Below are 7,778 nucleotides of genomic sequence, written 5' to 3' on the forward strand. Positions count from 1 at the left end.
ACGAACTTCACCACTCTCACCCACAGAAATAAGTGAATTTAATGAGTAATTCCTGACTAGCAACATCCTGATCTCTTAAGAAGAAAAAAGACACAAGGTTTAAAAAATGTCCCATTATTTCTTCAAAAGTGAAATGGAGCTGAAGAATTTTATGCATACAAAAAATATCAGGAAAGTTACAAAAAGCATGCACAGTATTTTACATAACTCCATTCATAAAACCACTCATTATTCCAATAAACTGAAGTGCTTTCATTACCAAAATTGATATTTCAGTATCCTGTTTTGCCCACCATTTACATTACACTTCCATAGGCAATGTGTTTTAGTCGCAGCTTAAGCACTAACATAGCTTTGCATCCTTTAAAGTGCAGATACTTCAGAGCAGTCTTCATTTTAATCATTTGCTTTAACATCCAAAAAGATTAGAACTTGTCTTGTGCAAAAAAAGTAGTTGTTGCTAAGTTGGAGAACAAATCTGATGGGATCACTTTAAAGGCAAAATATAACAACAATCAGAGAGGAAGCAATAATTATAGTAAAGTCTTCAGAAGCATCAACACCCTGCTGTTTATGCTTCACTGTATATTGCTGTTATTGCTCACACAAAACACATGTAATTTATGGTGCTGAAACAATCCAGCACTGAAGGTGCTGTGTGTTTAAGTGCCCACGTATCCAGTACTTTGATTTCTACTTGCAGCTCATTTCTAGTGTTTCCACCATAGCATGGGGAGTTCAGCAGGATGCAGAAGTATTTCTCCAAGACCTGCTTTCTTGCTATGAACCTGAACTTTAAGAAGTCTCTCTTCTTTCATTTTCATATCTGCATTCCCAATTCTTCAGGGCAGAAAATATCACCTATGCTGATGGTACTTGGCAGTGGGGTTTGACCAGGTTGCTCAAAGCCGCATTCAACCTTGCCATCCACTTCCGAGGATGGGGCAACCACAAGTTCTCTGGGACTACCTGGCCTTGTAAAAAGTCCCTCTCCAGATTTCTTGTTGGCCCCTTCAGGCACTGGAAGCTGCTCTAAGGTCTCTCTGGAGCCTTCTCTTCTCCAGGCTGAACAAGCCCAGCTCTCTCAGCCTGGCTCCACAGCAGAGGTGCTCCAGCCCTCGGAGCATCTTTGTGGCCTCCTCTGGACTCACTCCAACAGGTTCACATTCCTTTTGCATTGGGGGCAAATGCCACAATTCACTGCCATTGTCCTGCTCTCATTCAAGCTGGTACAGTGCCTTGTACTACAGTTCTCGCATCTGGAGATATTCAGTGACTTGTACACATTGTTAGCCTAAGCCTAAGCATGGTGTTGGTTAGGACTAACTGCAAGGGCTGACAGCTATCTCCACAGGATGGTCACTCTTCTTTCCCTTCATCTTTGAGGACCTGGTGACACAGTACCAGCCATAAAGCACCTCAGATGTACTCCAAGGGAAAACTTCTCATTTCCACAAATGTGACCACATCTTAAGTTCACTGTCATGACAGTTAGTGACTGACCTGGTTGTATTCCTGATCTGAATTAGTTTCATCCCAGAAGACCTCAGTCAGGTACTTTGCAGTACTCTGTAGTTTGTAATGGTCTGTGCAGCAGAACCAGACAGGAGACCAGTTGTCTTGTCTCGCTGCATTGTCTTTCACATTGACTCAGACATCTCAGTAGACTGGTCTACATGGATTGCCAAATCATTCCTCCAGGCCCTCTTCCTAACAACTCAGAATTGCATCAAACCACTTCTCAAATAGGAAAATCTGGCAATTTCAGGATTATAGCCAGGTGATGTTCTGTACTTACAGCCCAATCGTACTCCAGATGGTAGGAAAAAATGAAGAGAGTGAAATCACAGAATTTGATCAATACACTGACTGTCATAAGCAAAGTGCAAAAGACTCAAGCCAAGGTGAACAGGAATTCCTGCATAATCAGAGATTTGATCCACGTGATCAGCACAAAGAATGAATAACACCTGAATAATACCTGTATATATTACTTTACAGAATTACTCTCTTATACCAGGTTCACTTACTGTTAAAATTGACCTGGAGGTAAAAGAAATCCTGTTCTTCAGTAGTAATGAAGAGACTTCAAAACCTGGCAGAACGCACCTTGTTCTACTGGCAGAGATAAAACGTCAAAAGTACTTATCATTAACAGCATCTTGCTGAGCCAAATAGAGAAACTAACTTCCACGGTACAGAAATTTGTGAACTCTGGAGGGGAAGGGGGTTTCCACTTCCAATCTTAACCTGTTTCTGCTTCCATGCTATCACCCTTCCCACCAGTGTAGTCCTTTGGGTTTTTCAGGTTGCTTACTTCTGCAGCATTTTTAAGCAGCCCATTTACACACACTGTATGTAACCAATTACCTTATCATTTATAAAGTGCAAAGTCCACTAGCCTCAGACTGTGACCTAGAATTAAACCTTCAGTGTTAACCAGTTCTTTAGAACAGGCATGGATGCTTAGAGGGAAAACACTGCTCATCTGCTAACATAAAAAATAGTGGATGCCATCCTTTTTGCAACTGCCTTTGTTGACTTTCCTAATCATAGCTGCATTTTAAGTTGGCTGTCATGGTGAAAGTGGCAATTATAACAGACAAATGAAACAGCAGATGTTCATACCTGTGTGTGCACACACAGGCGCAGGCACTTGCTCTGCAACTTCTTTCAGTTTGATTAGTATACTAGTCTAAACATGTTCTCACTACCCAGAAGGTTCAGTGTGTAGCCAGCAGAAGATCTGAGTCAACAGCACAGGAATCGAGAGCATGCACAGGCTACAAGCTGCAAAGAAATACGGCTGCTGAGACACAACACTGAAACAAAAGTCCAGGCAAAACCTGCCAACTCTGCCACCTATTTTCTTAACCTACAGGTAAACAACTCAGTCCAACCGCATATTGCCCCCGTGTGGTAAATCATCCTATTGCAGAAGAGACTATCCACAGTATTCCCTTGTATTTGCTTTAAACTGAATTCTAACATATTTTGATAGGTGTCAGTTCTTTGACTGTAATAGCCTAAAAATTGAACAGATATGAAACGTTCTTTTCTAAAGCTATGCAATTTATACATCTTTTTTTTTCTTACCAAAACCTGCACCTGAGGTTGACCAAGCATATTTGAAGCAGCAAACCCTAAAAAACCCAACCCCATACAACTGGAAGCATCAGAAAGTTCCCCCTCCCCCCGTTTTTGTTTTTTTTTTTTTTGCTTAAAATCTCATTGACATTCATCTAATTTCCCTACCAATTAAAATCAGGCAACTACTTATTTCTTTAGAGAAGCTGCACAAGGGTACAATCCAGTCACAACTTGTATGGTGCTTCAAAGATCTACATCAAAAACTTCTGTTAAGTGGCTGGGAGGAGGAACAAGACATCACCAAAGAGAAACCACCACCCCCCAAATCTGAATTTCTAAAAAGAGAAAATGATCACCTCTTTTTCACACACCAGTAAACTTTTGTCTGTACAACTACACAAGAGCCCAGTTAAGCATAGAACAGTTGGGTTGGAAGGCATCTTAAAAGCTCATCCAGTTCCAACCCCCTCCCATGGGCAGGGACACCTTCCACTACACCAGGTTGCTCCAACTCATAGGTTTAACTTTTCACTGTTACCAAACAGTTTAGTTTAACCAAAGTTTAGTCTGGGTTTACAGCATGGGTACACAAAGGCAAAAACACACGAAAATATTTCAGTAGTGAGGTTACTTCCTACCTCTCAGAGTGGGGTACATTAAAAGAATTTGACTAATATTTCAGCCTGTCCTCCTCTGGACTCACTTGAGTAGCTCCACGTCCCTCTTGTTTTGGGGGCCCCAGAGTTGGATGCAGGACTGCAAGAGGAGGTCTCACCAGAGCAGAGTAGAGGGGCAGGATCCCTTCCCTTGACCTGCTGGTCACCCTCCTTTTGATGCAGCTCAGGCCACAGTTGCTTTCTGGGCTGCGAGCACACACTGATGGGTCAGTGTCGAGCTTCTTGTCAACCAACACCCCCAACTCCTCCTCAGGGCTGCTCTCAGTCCAGTCTCTGCCCAGCCTATATTTGTGCTTGGGATTGCCCTGACCCAGATGTGGGACTTGCACTTGGCCTTGTTGAACTTCACAAGGTTCAAACGGGCCTATCTCCCCAGCCTGTCCAGGTGCCTCTGGATGGCATCCCTGCCCCTCCAGTGTGTCAACCACACCACACAGCTCAGTGTCTTAAGGATCTATGTTTTAAAACAAAACAAAAAGAACAATCATAAAGGAGAAAAAGGCTTAGACCAATTTGATAAACAAAATACTTCAGAACAAAAAGAAAAAAAAGGATCTACAATGATCACAGATAAGTATAACAATTATTTTACTGCTAAATAAACCTGACTTGAGGTTTTCAATAACACTGTGTGCTACCTTATGTTACCTTCAAAAATGAGGCAACCAAACGGTAGCAAACACAAACACATTGTTTCAGCTGTTTGTGCCAGTAAACAGAGCCCTTAAGCTCCCAATGCCATTGAAAGGCAGTAACTAAGCACAGCCTCGGGTTGCATATGGTGACTGGACACATGTGATGCTATTCCCAGGTTTCCAAGTAGATAAAGTAGGCAGCCTGACACTATTTGCTGGGCATGAAAGGAAGATTAAAACCATTTTTCTTCTCTGGGAACAAACTTCCTAAAGAGAGCTCTAGTCAGCAAGGTAACTGCTTCGCAAAAATACCACCAGAGAGCCAAATCACACATTCTCTTCGGAGGAAAAGGCTCTGAGCTTGGAGCGAGTACCACTAAAGGAACAGCCTGACCTAGGTTTTAGGCATTCCCTTATGGAAAAGCTTCTTAAAAGTAGAACTTGATCAAGAACATCAAAACAAGAGGGGAATTGCAGATTAGGAGGCACAGGAATGGGCATGTTCTGAATAAAGCATTTCACTGTCAGTGCCTTTCCTTCATTTTAAATAAACATGCTGTTGAAGCAGCACAGGATCTGTTTCAATGAGTGTTTTACATTAGCTCTCGGGGTGTGTTTATTTACTCAGAGTATGCCGAGTTATCTTCACATAACTTGGGAGCTCCTCTGTTTCATCCATGGGAATTTTCCCATGAATTTTTGGCTTCTGCTTATGAAAGTGAGGTGATTCCTTCTCTTTGCCCCACCATCCTCAATTTGTTTCTTAATAAAAATCAGGAGGGCAGCCAGCCTGAGACACTTTAAATATGATACCTCCACAGTGAAGTTGCTAATGGCTGGCACGTCTTTTAACTCAGGTCTTTTAACTCAGATCTTACTGACCTTTTGCTGGATGTTATCTTCCTTCATGGGACTCATGGTTGAGCAGAAATTTGTACCTGGCAACATGGACCCCTCTTGGAAGACAGCCAAAGCTTAAACCTGATGCGCCACACACCAGTTACATCACCAAAGAAGATATGTGCAAAGCTGAGGATCCAGTGAGGACCGAGACTAGAGCGTGAACAATTAACTGCATCAGTTCCACAAAACCATTTATACTGGGTTTCAAACAATGTGAACAGGAGGAAGCCCCTAGGCTTGGCAGTGAGTAGTTCTCCTCATTCTTTTCCTACCGTGGAGCTCAGGCTTTCCCACAGCAATCAAAGCACTGAAGTACTTGCTTTGTGGGACCTGTTTCTTAACAACTGGAGCTGTCTGCAAGGCCGCCTCCACTCTAGCCAGAGGTAGTTTCCAAGAAGAATGCTGTTCTCTGTCTGAGATAGCTGGTCACCTCCTCTGTCTTGCTGGATTTACAGGCTCTCATTCCTGTGGGTGGAAGTAAACTTCATTTGTTTGCTGCATTTCAAGCACCGAAACTAACCTTGCAAATGCACAGCTCCATCAGATCTTGCCTCACTAAACATTGTAGAAACTCACCGACCAGCCTGAAACTTTGACACACCCATCTATGGCTATGATCCAGACCCAGGCAATCCTGTCATGGCTGGGCTGCACTGTAAACAAAGCCAGCCAGCAAACCAATCCTTAGACAAACTTCTTTTTCCTCATACTCCCTCATTCCCAGTTTCTGAACTTAACCCAGAATTACACAAAATCCGATTTTCCTGCACATGCTCTCACCTGGTTACTGTGACAACAGCCTGATTTTGGCATCATTCAAATCTTCATATGAAAGGACATACAAGCAGGTAGCAGCACCTCCCATTTTTTTTGATGATGAAGAGACTGTTCAGCCTGGAGAAGAGAAGGCTCTGGGGAGACCTTAGAGCAGCTTTCAGTCCCTAAAAGGGGCCTACAGAAAATCTGGAGAGTGGCTTTCTAAAGGGCCTGTAGTGACAGGACAAGGAGGAATCAGAGAGGAGATTTATATTTGACATTAGCAGAAAGTTCTTCCCTGTGAGGGTGTTGAGGCCCTGGCACAGGTTGCCCAGAGAAGCTGTGGCTGCCCCATCCCTGGCAGTGTTCAAGGCCAGGTTAGACAGGCCTTGGAGCAACCTGGTCTAATGGAAGGTATACTTGCCCATGGCAGGGGGATTTGAACTGGATGAGCTTTCAGATCCCTTCCTACCCAAACCATTTGGTGATTCTATGGGAGAAAACAAACAAACAAACAAACAAACAAAAACCCCCAAACCAAACAAAAAACAGCAAAATCCCACATCCCTCTTTTTGCATAGACCTTTTAATACTGCTGCCCAGGATAGTTAAACTGCCAGTGCACTGCTAAGAGAACGGCTGAATGCAGTCCTTTTTGGTAGCGCTTGTTAATGAAATGCCAAACATTCTTTTCTCCTCACATCACAAGACAGCTTTCTTCTCAGTTGCTCACTCTGAGGTCATGAGAATGTTTATAAAGTATGACTAACTTATCCACAGGTGTCATCTAAATGCAAAGCCTAGGAGCAAGTGGTGTTAATTTGATTTCCAGCCCAGCCATCCTAATATTCAGAATGACCCGAAACAAGTACATAAGAGGCTCTACACGATCTCCTTTTTTGCTAAGGAGCCAAGGTGGCCAGGAAATAATGTCCAAGTACTCTCTTCCAAAAAGGGAACACACCTCTAGACAACTGTCACTCTAACCAAGACAAATGGAACCTACAACAAGGTTACCCCAAAGGTACAGATGAAATACAAGCAAAACAATGGATTCTTGAAGAAACAAAAAAAAGGGCAGGAGTAGAAAGACAGAAGAGAAAAATCAACTGAATAGCAGAGAAACAATAAGAAGAAAATGAATCCTGAGTACACTGAAGAATGGTGCAAGTAGGTGAAAAGGACTGGGGAAAAAAAAACGTTCATAGAAGTGCAGGTATAAATTGGACGATAAATGAATTCAGAGGAAAGAAAGGTTAAAACCCACTCAGTTATACAGAAAATCCAAATATATTTAGCTGTATTATCTGCATAGCCATATACTAACAATGCACTGCAATTCCTCCAAAATAATGTGATTGCTTGGCTTTATGAAGAAGATTTTAAGTAAAATAAAACTTGTTTCAGCCTCTAAGCACGTAAGACAACATGCTGCCTAAAAATGCATTAGTGCAACATTCCTTCTAGCACTGTCAATGGCAAAAAAGTACACAAAGGACATTTGCAATGTGGACAGTTAGGTTTATAATGAATTTAATAATATTTACACTACAGTACTGTAATATTTTTTTGTTTCAAGCCCAATCTTCCTTTTTGTTTTTACATAACAGTGTATAATAAAAAGGTTTGAGAAGATGCCTGCCAAATAGAAAACTTACAATCTGTTGTCTTCTTTCAAAAAATAGGTCTGACATACTCAGGATGCTTCCTTGCCTCT

The sequence above is a fragment of the Neopsephotus bourkii genome, unplaced genomic scaffold, assembly GCF_033783945.1.
Source record: "Neopsephotus bourkii isolate Nb327-2 ecotype Australia unplaced genomic scaffold, CSIRO-AGI_Nbou_v1 NB_234, whole genome shotgun sequence".
NCBI classification, from domain to species: domain Eukaryota; kingdom Metazoa; phylum Chordata; class Aves; order Psittaciformes; family Psittacidae; genus Neopsephotus; species Neopsephotus bourkii.